Raw genomic sequence first — 14,729 nt, 5'->3', positions numbered from 1 at the left:
ATATTTTAAAAATATACGATGCTACTGGACACAGAAAAAAATGGTCGTTTCTGCATGGAGAATTGAACTTGATTTTAAAGAATCCAAAACTAGCTTTTTTGTGTAGATAAAACTAGATAGCTGACATGGTTTAAAATTAAAGTAAGGTCACCAATTTCCTGGTATCAAATAATTTGAAAAAACAACAACAATGTATTGCCATATGACCTTTAACATTGAAGGGTTAAACTTGCATTAAGTCGTAATCAGACCCTTCAGCAGAAAATAAAGGAATATGGAATAACCGTGCACGGGCAATTATCGCACACAAAGTCAATGCATATAGAAAAAATACAAATGATCAATGGTCAAAGTTTTTATTCCTGTTCTTCATCTTGATTGTTGCTGGAGGATCTTCAAATAAAAAAAAGTTAAAAGGCCAAATAAAGTACGAAGTTGAAGAGCATTGAGAACCAAAAGTTCCTAAAAGTTTTGCCAAATGTATCTAAGGTTAACTTATATATCTCCGAGGTAGAAATGATGTCAATATTTTATATTTCAGATTCAAGTTTTACCAGAGAATTCTATGGTAACAATGGACTATCGAGTTGATCGAGTTCGTATATTTACTGATGCTGAGGGCAAGGTCGCGACAAAACCTACTATTGGATAAAAGTGACGCCATGGCAACTAGATAATGATTTAACTTTTTTTTGTAATTATAGGGGAAATATGTTTACGATTTTGTAATTTTGTTGTCAAACTAAGAATGCTTAACGTTAAAAAGAACCATGAGCAAAATCCTCTAGTTTGAGAGAACAGCAATCGATATGGATTACATCAAAACTTGGTTACTACTTTTGTAATTGTGAAAGTAGAATGCTCACATGTTCCAATGCTTACTATTTCTACACCTTCAGCTATTTGTTATTATAAAGTATGAAATGATTGTGTTGTATCAGTAATCACCCACTTATGTATGTGTTGCTATTTAGGCAAACATTGTTATGCTTTTCATTGATTCATTCTTCCATAATTTGTTTGTTTTTTTCTCATTAAAAAAATTCATTCGTTTCAGTTAGCCATGACAAGGTTGTGTCTTTGTTCCATAACAATTTTGCCATGATGAAGTACTTTTATATTATTAAAAGTCTTTTTCTTTAACTCGTTATTTTATCACAAATGGCAAGAAAAGCAGAAGATAGTACCCGGCCGTCAATCAATCAAACCACTGAAGACAAATATCAACACACATAATTGTTTTTTTTAATAAGAAGCGTAATGGAAGATCCTTTGCAAGCCAGAAATCACTGCGCGTGGATTAATTCTAAGCAGACTAAAAAATCTAGCACAAACATAAACATTTCGATAGACAAAAATGTAGAGATAGTCAACAACAGACGAGAATATATCTTGATTAAGTTTTATTAAGAGTTAACATGGTTAAAAAAAAACAGTTCGACTGAGCTTTAAACTTACACTATAATTGAGCGCTCGCAAACACATTTAACCTAGTCACATATGTGCTGGTCTGAAATCAAGATTCTGCAAAAAAAAAGTGGTTGTCGTTGGTTGCTGTTTGTCATGCGTGTTGTTTGTTTATTGTTTTTTTACATGTTGTTTTTCTCTTTTAGTTTGTTTCACAGTTTGACATGCAGGGGTCTATTATAGCTTTCTATATGATATCGGTGTTATTCATTGTTGAAGGCCATTTACATTCTTATCCTTGCAAAGTAATATTTTAACTAAAAATATCAACTATATAAAAAAAAAAGAAGATGTGGTATGATTGCCAATGAGACAACTCTCCACAAGAGACCAAAATGACACAGAAATTAACAACTCAGTATAGGTCACCGTACGGCTTTAACAATGAGCAAAGCCCATACCGCATAGTCAGCTGTAAAAGGCCCCGATATGACAATGTAAAACAATTCAAACGAGAATATATATACGCAGGTGATTAAAAAATGCATTACTTAATTAAAAGTAAAACATGAAACCTTCCATGGTAATTGAAAAATCAATAATGAAAACAACAATTATTAAATATAAAAAGAACATTTCTCTCACATTCTTTACTCATACATCTCAAGTGACATTTAACCTCCATGTTAGACATTTGATTGACTTAAGAATACATTATAATAACACAAATGTTGATTCACCGCCTCTTATTTACATACTAGTACTATAATTTACACTAGAACACACCCGCGAAATCGCGGTCTTTCAGAGCGTGGTTGAAAGTATGTAAAGTATTGTAGGAAGAATTTTGTTTTAATGACTTGAGAATTTTTATTCCTCCTCTTTTATTTCCATAATTCCCATTTTTTTTCTATTAATTTCATTATGAACATACATTTAGTATATTATGAACATTCAAGTCAGGAGCCTGTAAGTCAGTGGTTGTTGTTTGTTTATGTGTTACATATTTGTTTTTCGTTCATTTTTTGTACATAATTTAGGCCGTTAGTTTTCTCGTTTGAATTGTTTTACATTGTCATTTCGGGGCCTTTTATATCTGACTATGCGGTATGGGCTTTGCTCATTGTTGAAGGCCGTAAGGTGACCTATAGTTGTTAATTTCGGTGTCATTTTGGTCTCTTGTGGAGAGTTGTCTCATTGGCAATCATACCACATCTTCTTTTTTTTGTAATCAATGAGTTTTTGTAAAAGATTTAATGACTGGAGAATTTCAGAAAAGGTATAAAAAGTCATAGGTACTTTGGGACAGGATAATTGTTTTTCTAGCCCGGCTCCTCTTTTTTCCCCAAAAATTCCTATTTTTTGGTTTGTTCTCTGTTAATTTTAATAACACATAAATAATTTTAGCGCTTATCTGTATATTATAAACATTCATAAAGGGGCCGGGGGGGGGGGGGGGGGGGTCGGAGGGGTCACGATCCCGATATCCCGGGCTTAAAAACATGAAATCCCGAGGTCCCGAATTTAATAATAATTAAATATCCCAACATCCCGAAATTCCGAGCTTAAAAACACCCGATCCCGACGTCCCGAAAAAGGTCCTGTTTTCGTAGTATATGTATGTTAAAAACGCAAACCGGAAGTCTAATCTGACTTAAAATTTCGACCAATGACGGAAACATGTCCGGACGCCTTTTTTCTCGTTTTTCTCCCAAAATAACTCAATCTGAATAATCATATGAATGGATGACAAATGCGACTATGCACTATACCTATAGGACACAGAGGCATGATAATTAATTTATTGTGGAAAGAAGAGAAGCGACACCCAAAATGAGGTCTTCTCGTTTAATAGTATAGATAGTATAATGACTTGATCGTGTATTGCGGTTATGGAGTTCACTGTATTTTGAAATTTTTTATTCAAATAAGATGGACAAGTGTATTATTTAAGATCTTGTGAACCTGATTCTGACATATAGTTGAATCAACTACAATCAATGCTCTATACAATGCAATGTTTAGTTTTGCCTTACAGTGTTAAATTAAAACATTTTTTACCCTTCAGTGCAAACATGCACTTGATTTACTTAATATGTGTAAGCGGGGGCCTCATCTGTGTCCCATGGACACATTACAAATTAATTTTGTTTTGTGCCTCTTGTAATTTGTTTTTCAAAGCTTGAGACATATACCAGTATAAAATGAGGTAATTTGGAGAAAACTGTATCAGTGCAAATCGTGTCTCATTCCTTTATATTTGTATGAAATTTAACACATAAAGAACCGCAAACATTCACTAATTTAAATAAACATCATAACTACAAGTGTGGAAACGCTACAATGTCTCGTATGCTTGACTGCTTATGAATGAAAAACTAACTGACATATGGATACAGACATAACTTATAGTAACAGTGGATATAATAACTAACATACGGATACAGACATATCCACTAGTGAACTGACATACGGATACATACATATCCAGTAGTGATAGAGGATATACTGATTTACAGATACGGACATACCAACTTTTGTCAGGGGATATACTAACTGACATACGGATATAGACTTATTCAGTAGTGAACTGTCATACGGATACATACATATTATCTATGAGTGTCGGGAGATATACTTACTGACATACGGATACAGACATATCCACTAGTTAACTGACATACGGATACATGCATATTATTAGTGTCAGGAGATATACTTACTTACATACGGATACAAACATATCCACTAGTGTCAGGGGATATACTAACTGACATTCGGATACAAACATATCCACTAGTGTCTGGGGACACTATACTAATTGACATACGAAAACAGACATATCCACAGTGTCAGGGGATATACTTACTGACATAGATACAGACATATCCATTAGTGTCAGGGGATATACTAACTGACATATGGATTCATATCCCCTAGTGTTAAGGAGTATACTTACTGACATATATGATGATATTTGTTATTCTCATCGGATTTTGTCTAATGCTAAGTTCGTTTCTGTGCGTGTTACATTTTAATGTTGTGTTGTCATTCTCTTATATTTAATGCGTTTCCCTCGGTTTTGGTTTGTGACCCGGATTTGTTTTTCTTTCCTATCGATTTATGAGTTTTGAACATCGTTAAACTATTGTTGCCTTTATAGATACAGACATATCAACTAGTGTCAAGGGATACACTTACTGACATAGATACAGACATATCCACTAGTGTCAGGGTGTTTAACTGACATACGGATACAGACATATCCTCTAGTGTCAGGGGATATACTTACTGACATATGGATACAGAGATGTCTACTAGTGTCAAGGGACACTATACTAATTGATATACGGATACAGACATATCCATTAGTGTCAGGGGATATACTTATTGATATACGCATAAAGACATATCCACTAGTGTCAGGGGATAATATACTTATTGATATACGCATAAAGACATATCCACTAGTATCGGGGGATATGCTAATTGATATACGCATAAAGACATATCCACTAGTATCAGGGGATATACTTACTGACATAAGAATACTGAGATATCCACTAGTGTTAGGGGACACTATACGAATTGATATACGGATACAGACATATCCACTAAAGTCAGAGGATATACTAATTGACATAAGGATACAGACATATCCACTAGTCAGGGTATATATTTACTGACATACGGATACTGACATATCCACAAGTGTCAGGGTATAAATACCCTGACATATTGATATAGAAATATCCACTAGTGTCAGGGGACACTATACTAATTGGCATACGGATAGAGACAAATCCACTAGTGTCAGGGGATATACTAACTGACATACATTAAAGACATATCCACTAGTGTCAGTGTATATACTTTCTGACATACGGATACAGACATATCAAATAATATCAGGGTATATACTTACTGCCATATGGATACAGACATGTCCACTAGTGTCAGGAGATATACTAACTGAGGTACGGATACAAACATACCCACTAGTGTCAGGAGATATAATAACTGAGGTACGGATACAGACATATCCACTAGTGTCAAGGGATATACTTACTAACATATGGATACAGACATATCCACTAGTGTCAGGAGATATACTAACTGAGGTACGGATACAGACATATCCACTAGTGTCAGGGGATACACTAACTGACATACATTAAAGACATATCCACTAGTGTCAGGGTATATATTTACTGACATACGGATACTGAGATATCAAATAGTATCAGGGTATAAACTTACTGCCATATGGATACAGACATATCCACTAGTGTCAAGGGATACACTTACTGAGGTACGGATTTACAGATATCCACTAGTGTCATGAGATATACTTACTGACATATAGATACAGACATATACACCAGTGTCAGGAGATATAATTACTGACATATAGATACAGACATATACACTAGTGTCAGGGGATATACTTACTGACATATGGATACAAACATATCCACTAGTGTCAGGGGACACTTTACTTATTGAAATACGGATACAGACACATCCACTAGTGTCAGGGTATATACTTACTGACATATGGATACAGACGTATCCACTAGTGTCAGGGTATATACTTACTGACATATGGATACAGACGTATCCACTAGTGTAAGGGGATATACTTACTGACATACGCATAAAGACATATCGACTATTGTCAGGGGATATACTTACTGACATATGGATACAGAGATATTCACTACTGTCAGGGGACACTAAACTAATTGATATACATACGCATAAAGGAATATCCACTAGTATCAGGGGATATACTAATTGATATACGCATAAAGACATATCCACTAGTATCAGTGGATATACTTACTGACATATAGATACAGACATATACACCAGTGTCAGGAGATATACTTACTGCCATATGGATACAGAAATATCCACTAGTGTCAGGAGATATACTAACTGAGGTACGGATACAAACATAATCACTAGTGTCAGGGGATACACTTACTGAGGTACGGATACAAACATATCCACAAGTGTCAGGAGATGTACTAACTGAGGTACGGATACAAACATATCCACTAGTGTCAGGGGACACTATACTAATTGACATACGTATACAGACATATCCACTAGTCAGGGGATATACTAATTGATATACGGATTCACACATAACCACTAGTGTCAGGAGATATACTTACTGACATATAGATACAGACATATACACCAGTGTCAGGGGATAAACTAACTGACATATGGATACAGACATATCCACTAGTGTCAGGAGATATACTAACTGAGGTAAGGATACAGACATATCCACTAGTGTCAGGGGATACACTCACTGACATACATAAAGACATATCCACTAGTGTCAGGGTATATACTTACTGACATACGGATACAGACATATCAAATAGTGTCAGGGTATATACTTACTGACATACGGATACAGACATATCAAATAGTGTCAGGGGACACTATACTAATTGGCATACAGATATAGATATATCCACTAGTATCAGGGGATATACTAACTGACATATGGATACAGAGATATCCACTAGTGCTAACGGTATTTTAACAGTCACTTACTCACATACGGATGTGCACATCCACTAAATCATGGTATATGGTAACTGACATACAGATATAGACATATCCACTAGTACCAGGAGATATACGAACTTACATTTAGAATTATCCACTAGTGTCAGGAGATATACTAAATGACATACGGCTACAGGGAGATAACTTCAAGAAATATCTAACTGACCTGTTAATATAGAAGTCAACAATACTGTGACTACATCATTATTTGTGGAATACCAATTTTCATAGACTTTCTATGTAAAGATGAACAACAAATTTAAATGTTCAACTACAATGGATTCATTATTATTCGTTGGATACCTATTTTCATGGGTTTCGTGGGAACAGGTAAACCATGAATTCAAATGTTTAACGAAATGCATATTTCTAATAGGCTTTGTATACTGAGAAGGTCAAAACCACGAAATCAAATATTGAGGAATATGCAAGTTTTCAGCAACCCATGAAAATAAATTTTCTAGAGACTGTCATGTAGACTTTGGCAAAACCATGAAAACACTTTTTTTTCTCAATAAATGAAAAGTATTACCAACAAAAATAAAAGAATCTCCAGAAATCTGAGATTCAGACAATATGTCAAAATTAAGATAAAGAATTAGTGAACCTAAGCATTCTATTCCTGAGTAAAAAGCTTCCAAGTATTAAGGACTTGGGATGCACAACTGTTTCTCATGCATATTTAAAATTCCCTTATGATCTTAATACTTATATACTCCAGGTTATTAACAAGAGGCTGTCAGAGCGACAGCAAACCAGATTTATTAATTTTCATTCGTGCCCTGGCATTTTTCAATATCACAAGAACCATAACTGATGAACGGTGAAAGTGAAAATCATCAATATCAGACTTGACCTCCATTTTGTCATCAGTAACAACATATTTGAATTTTGAAAGCTTTGGTTGAACGGTTCGTGAGTAAATACATGGACACAACTGGAAACACCATTTTTCAATCTTTCAAGAACCATAACTCCTGAACGGTAAAAGTCAAAATCGTCATTATTGAATTCGACCTCCATTTTATCTTCAGTAACAACATATTAAAATTTTAAAAGCTTTGGTTGAACAATTCATGAGTAAATGCACGGACAGGACTGGAAACAACATTTTTCAATCTTTCAAGAACCATAACTCCAAAACCATAAAAATCAAAATCTTCATTATTGAACTTGACCTCTATTTTGTTGTAAGTAACAACATATTAAAATCCTAAAAGCTTTGGTTGAACGGTTCATGAGTTAATGCACAGACAACATTTGGCTGCCGCCCGCCAACCCACCCACCCGACCTCCCGCCCTATGTACATCTCAAAATAAATAACCAACATTTTTGTCACAAAAATCCAGTTAAAATGGAACCAGCATATACTCATATGCACCAAGGAGCATGTAAGTGGTCAGAGTGAATGCAGAAGCATACCCCATATCCTTGTATCTATAACTTTACATGTAAGTGGTCAGAGTGAATACAGAAGCATATCCCATATCCTTGTATCTATAAGTTTACATGTAAGTGATCAGAGTGAATGCAGAAGCATATCCCATATCCTTGTATCTATAAGTTTACATGTAAGTGGTCAGAGTGAATGCAGAAGCATATCCCATATCCTTGTATCTATAAGTTTACATGTAAGTGATCAGAGTGAATGCAGAAGCATATCCCATATCCTTGTATCTATAAGTTTACATGTAAGTGGTCAGAGTGAATGCAGAAGCATATCCCATATCCTTGTATCTATAAGTTTACATGTAAGTGGTCAGAGTGAATGCAGAAGCATACCCCATATCCTTGTATCTATAAGTTTACATGTAAGTTGTCAGAGTGAATGCAGAAGCATACCCCATATCCTTGTATCTATAAGTTTACATGTAAGTGGTCAGAGTGAATGCAGAGCAGAAGCATACCCCATATCCTTGTATCTATAAGTTTACATGTAAGTGATCAGAGTGAATACAGAAGCATACCCCATATCCTTGTATCTATAAGTTTACATGTAAGTGGTCAGAGTGAATACAGAAGCATATCCCATATCCTTGCATCTATAAGTTTACATGTAAGTTGTCAGAGTGAATGCAGAAGCATACCCCATATCCTTGTGTCTATAAGTGGTCAGAGTGAATACAGAAGCATATCCCATATCCTTGTATCTATAAGTTTACATGTAAGTGGTCAGAGTGAATGCAGAAGCATATCCCATATCCTTGTATCTATAAGTTTACATGTAAGTGATCAGAGTGAATGCAGAAGCATATCCCATATCCTTGTATCTATAAGTTTACATGTAAGTGGTCAGAGTGAATGCAGAAGCATATCCCATATCCTTGTATCTATAAGTTTACATGTAAGTGGTCAGAGTGAATGCAGAAGCATATCCCATATCCTTGTATCTATAAGTTTACATGTAAGTGGTCAGAGTGAATGCAGAAGCATACCCCATATCCTTGTATCTATAAGTTTACATGTAAGTTGTCAGAGTGAATGCAGAAGCATACCCCATATCCTTGTATCTATAAGTTTACATGTAAGTGGTCAGAGTGAATGCAGAGCAGAAGCATACCCCATATCCTTGTATCTATAAGTTTACATGTAAGTGATCAGAGTGAATACAGAAGCATACCCCATATCCTTGTATCTATAAGTTTACATGTAAGTGGTCAGAGTGAATACAGAAGCATATCCCATATCCTTGCATCTATAAGTTTACATGTAAGTTGTCAGAGTGAATGCAGAAGCATACCCCATATCCTTGTGTCTATAAGTGGTCAGAGTGAATACAGAAGCATATCCCATATCCTTGTATCTATAAGTTTACATGTAAGTGGTCAGAGTGAATGCAGAAGCATATCCCATATCCTTGTATCTATAAGTTTACATGTAAGTGGTCAGAGTGAATGCAGAAGCATATCCCATATCCTTGTATCTATAAGTTTACATGTAAGTGGTCAGAGTGAATGCAGAAGCATATCCCATATCCTTGTATCTATAAGTTTACATGTAAGTGGTCAGAGTGAATGCAGAAGCATATCCCATATCCTTGTATCTATAAGTTTACATGTAAGTGATCAGAGTGAATGCAGAAGCATATCCCATATCCTTGTATCTATAAGTTTACATGTAAGTGGTCAGAGTGAATACAGAAGCATATCCCATATCCTTGTATCTATAAGTTTACATGTAAGTGGTCAGAGTGAATGCAGAGCAGAAGCATACCCCATATCCTTGTATCTATAAGTTTACATGTAAGTGGTCAGAGTGAATGCAGAAGCATACCCCATATCCTTGTATCTATAAGTAAGTAGTCAGAGTGAATGCAGAAGCATACCCCATATCCTTGTATCTATAAGTTTACATGTAAGTGGTCAGAGTGAATGCAGAGCAGAAGCATACCCCATATCCTTGTATCTATAAGTTTACATGTAAGTGGTCAGAGTGAATGCAGAAGCATACCCCATATCCTTGTATCTATAAGTTTACATGTAAGTGGTCAGAGTGAATGCAGAAGTATACCCCATATCCTTGTATCTATAAGTTTACATGTAAGTGGTCAGAGTGAATGCAGAGCAGATGCATACCCCATATCCTTGTATTTATAAGTTTACATGTAAGTGGTCAGAGTGAATGCAGAAGCATACCCCATATCCTTGTATCTATAAGTTTACATGTAAGTGGTCAGAGTGAATGCAGAAGCATACCCCATATCCTTGTATCTATAAGTTTACATGTAAGTGGTCAGAGTGAATGCAGAGCAGAAGCATACCCCATATCCTTGTATTTATAAGTTTACATGTAAGTGGTCAGAGTGAATGCAGAAGCATACCCCATATCCTTGTATCTATAAGTTTACATATAAGTGGTCAGAGTGAATGCAGAAGCATATCCCATATCTTTGTATCTATAAGTTTACATGTAAGTGGTCAGAGTGAATGCAGAAGCATACCCCATATCCTTGTATCTATAAGTTTACATGTAAGTGGTCAGAGTGAATGCAGAGCAGAAGCATACCCCATATCCTTGTATCTATAAGTTTACATGTAAGTGGTCAGAGTGAATACAGAAGCATACCCCATATCCTTGTATCTATAAGTTTACATGTAAGTGGTCAGAGTGAATACAGAAGCATACCCCATATCCTTGTATCTATAAGTTTACATGTAAGTTGTCAGAGTGAATGCAGAAGCATACCCCATATCCTTGTGTCTATAAGTGGTCAGAGTGAATACAGAAGCATATCCCATATCCTTGTATCTATAAGTTTACATATAAGTGGTCAGAGTGAATGCAGAAGCATATCCCATATCCTTGTATCTATAAGTTTACATGTAAGTGGTCAGAGTGAATGCAGAAGCATATCCCATATCCTTGTATCTATAAGTTTACATGTAAGTGGTCAGAGTGAATGCAGAAGCATATCCCATATCCTTGTATCTATAAGTTTACATGTAAGTGATCAGAGTGAATGCAGAAGCATATCCCATATCCTTGTATCTATAAGTTTACATGTAAGTGGTCAGAGTGAATACAGAAGCATATCCCATATCCTTGTATCTATAAGTTTACATGTAAGTGGTCAGAGTGAATGCAGAGCAGAAGCATACCCCATATCCTTGTATCTATAAGTTTACATGTAAGTGGTCAGAGTGAATGCAGAAGCATACCCCATATCCTTGTATCTATAAGTAAGAAGTCAGAGTGAATGCAGAAGCATACCCCATATCCTTGTATCTATAAGTTTACATGTAAGTGGTCAGAGTGAATGCAGAGCAGAAGCATACCCCATATCCTTGTATCTATAGTTTACATGTAAGTGGTCAGAGTGAATGCAGAAGCATACCCCATATCCTTGTATCTATAAGTTTACATGTAAGTGGTCAGAGTGAATGCAGAAGCATACCCCATATCCTTGTATCTATAAGTTTACATGTAAGTGGTCAGAGTGAATGCAGAGCAGAAGCATACCCCATATCCTTGTATTTATAAGTTTACATGTAAGTGGTCAGAGTGAATGCAGAAGCATACCCCATATCCTTGTATCTATAAGTTTACATGTAAGTGGTCAGAGTGAATGCAGAAGCATACCCCATATCCTTGTATCTATAAGTTTACATGTAAGTGATCAGAGTGAATGCAGAGCAGAAGCATACCCCATATCCTTGTATTTATAAGTTTACATGTAAGTGGTCAGAGTGAATGCAGAAGCATACCCCATATCCTTGTATCTATAAGTTTACATATAAGTGGTCAGAGTGAATGCAGAAGCATATCCCATATCTTTGTATCTATAAGTTTACATGTAAGTGGTCAGAGTGAATGCAGAAGCATACCCCATATCCTTGTATCTATAAGTTTACATGTAAGTGGTCAGAGTGAATACAGAAGCATACCCCATATCCTTGTATCTATAAGTTTACATGTAAGTGGTCAGAGTGAATGCAGAAGCATACCCCATATCCTTGTATCTATAAGTTTACATGTAAGTGGTCAGAGTGAATGCAGAAGCATATCCCATATCCTTGTATCTATAAGTTTACATGTAAGTGGTCAGAGTGAATGCAGAAGCATACCCCATATCCTTGTATCTATAAGTTTACATGTAAGTGGTCAGAGTGAATGCAGAAGCATACCCCATATCCTTGTATCTATAAGTTTACATGTAAGTGGTCAGAGTGAATGCAGAAGCATACCCCATATCCTTGTATCTATAAGTTTACATGTAAGTTGTCAGAGTGAATGCAGAGGCATACCCCATATCCTTGTATCTATAAGTTTTCATATAAGTGGTCAGAGTGAATGCAGAAGCATATCCCATATCCTTGTATCTATAAGTTTACATGTAAGTGGTCAGAGTGAATGCAGAAGCATACCCCATATCCTTGTATCTATAAGTTTACCTGTAAGTTGTCAGAGTGAATGCAGAAGCATACCCCATATCCTTGTATCTATAAGTTTACATGTAAGTGGTCAGAGTGAATGCAGAAGCATATCCCATATCCTTGTATCTATAAGTTTACATGTAAGTGGTCAGAGTGAATGCAGAAGCATACCCCATATCCTTGTATCTATAAGTTTACATGTAAGTGGTCAGAGTGAATGCAGAGCAGAAGCATACCCCATATCCTTGTATTTATAAGTTTACATGTAAGTGGTCAGAGTGAATGCAGAAGCATACCCCATATCCTTGTATCTATAAGTTTACATATAAGTGGTCAGAGTGAATGCAGAAGCATATCCCATATCTTTGTATCTATAAGTTTACATGTAAGTGGTCAGAGTGAATGCAGAAGCATACCCCATATCCTTGTATCTATAAGTTTACATGTAAGTGGTCAGAGTGAATACAGAAGCATACCCCATATCCTTGTATCTATAAGTTTACATGTAAGTGGTCAGAGTGAATACAGAAGCATACCCCATATCTTTGTATCTATAAGTTTACATGTAAGTGGTCAGAGTGAATACAGAAGCATACCCCATATCCTTGTATCTATAAGTTTACATATAAGTGGTCAGAGTGAATACAGAAGCATACCCCATATCCTTGTATCTATAAGTTTACATATAAGTAGTCAGAGTGAATACAGAAGCATACCCCATATCCTTGTATCTATAAGTTTACATGTAAGTGTTCAGAGTGAATGCAGAAGCATACCCCATATCCTTGTATCTATAAGTTTACATGTAAGTGGTCAGAGTGAATACAGAAGCATATCCCATATCCTTGTATCTATAAGTTTACATGTAAGTGGTCAGAGTGAATACAGAAGCATACCCCATATCCTTGTATCTATAAGTGGTCAGAGTGAATGCAGAAGCATACCCCATATCCTTGTATCTATAAGTTTACATGTAAGTGGTCAGAGTGAATACAGAAGCATACCCCATATCTTTGTATCTATAAGTTTACATGTAAGTGGTCAGAGTGAATGCAGAAGCATACCCCATATCCTTGTATCTATAAGTTTACATGTAAGTGGTCAGAGTGAATGCAGAAGCATACCCCATATCCTTGTATCTATAAGTTTACATGTAAGTGGTCAGAGTGAATGCAGAAGCATACCCCATATCCTTGTATCTATAAGTTTACATGTAAGTGGTCAGAGTGAATGCAGAAGCATACCCCATATCTTTGTATCTATAAGTTTACATGTAAGTGGTCAGAGTGAATGCAGAAGCATACCCCATATCCTTGTATCTATAAGTTTACATGTAAGTGATCAGAGTGAATGCAGAAGCATACCCCATATCTTTGTATCTATAAGTTTACATGTAAGTGGTCAGAGTGAATGCAGAAGCATACCCCATATCTTTGTATCTATAAGTTTACATGTAAGTGGTCAGAGTGAATACAGAAGCATACCCCATATCTTTGTATCTATAAGTTTACATGTAAGTGGTCAGAGTGAATACAGAAGCATACCCCATATCCTTGTATCTATAAGTTGACATGTAAGTGTTCAGAGTGAATGCAGAAGCATACCCCATATCCTTGTATCTATAAGTTTACATGTAAGTGGTCAGAGTGAATACAGAAGCATACCCCATATCCTTGTATCTATAAGTTTACATGTAAGTGGTCAGAGTGAATACAGAAGCATACCCCATATCCTTGTATCTATAAGTTTACATGTAAGTGGTCAGAGTGAATACAGAAGCATACCCCATATCCTTGTTTCTATAAGTTTACATGTAAGTGGTCAGAGTGAATACAGAAGCATACCCCATATCCTTG

The sequence above is a fragment of the Mytilus edulis genome, chromosome 8, assembly GCF_963676685.1.
Source record: "Mytilus edulis chromosome 8, xbMytEdul2.2, whole genome shotgun sequence".
Taxonomy (NCBI): domain Eukaryota; kingdom Metazoa; phylum Mollusca; class Bivalvia; order Mytilida; family Mytilidae; genus Mytilus; species Mytilus edulis.
This window is presented reverse-complemented; position numbering follows the sequence as displayed.